This window comes from Heptranchias perlo, chromosome 20 (genome assembly GCF_035084215.1).
Source record: "Heptranchias perlo isolate sHepPer1 chromosome 20, sHepPer1.hap1, whole genome shotgun sequence".
Taxonomy (NCBI): Eukaryota; Metazoa; Chordata; class Chondrichthyes; order Hexanchiformes; family Hexanchidae; genus Heptranchias; species Heptranchias perlo.
This window is the reverse complement of record NC_090344.1, coordinates 2,293,322-2,293,993: the sequence shown is the minus strand read 5'-3', so window position 1 is coordinate 2,293,993 and position 672 is coordinate 2,293,322.

Sequence of the window (672 nt, the reverse complement as noted above, 5' to 3'; positions counted from 1 at the left end):
GTACGGGAAAGCCTCGATTTTAAAATTCTCATCCTTGTTTTCCAATCCCTCCATGGCTTCGCCCCTCCCTATCTCTGTCACCTCCGACAGCCCTACAGTTCTCATCCTCGTTTTCAAATCCCTCCACAGCTTCACCCCTCCCGATCTCTCTAACTTCCACCAGCCGTACATTTCTCCTCCTTGTTTTCAAATCCCTCCATGGCCTCGCCACTCCCTATCTCTGAAACCTCCTACAGCCCACCAATTCCAGTCCTTGTTTTCAAATCCCTCCATGGCCTCCCCCTCCCTATCTCTGTAACTTCCACCAGCCGTACATTTCTCCTTCTTGTTGTCAAATGTTTCCATGGCCTCGCCGCTCCCGATCTCTATCACCTCCTCCAGCCCTACAACCCTCCGAGATCTCTGTGCTCCTCCAATTCTTGCTTCTTGTGCATCCCCGATTTTAATCGCTCCACCATTGACGGCCGTGCTTTCAGCTGCCTCGGCCCTAAGCTCTGGAATTCCTGCCCTGAATCTCTCCGCCTCTCTACCTCTCTCTCCTCATTTAAGATGCTCCTTAAAACCTCCATCTTTGACCAAGATTTTATTCACCTATCTTAAAACCTCCTTACGTGGCTTGGTGTGAAATTTTGTTTGATTACGCTCCTGTGAGTTGGGGAGTCTATAACGAGG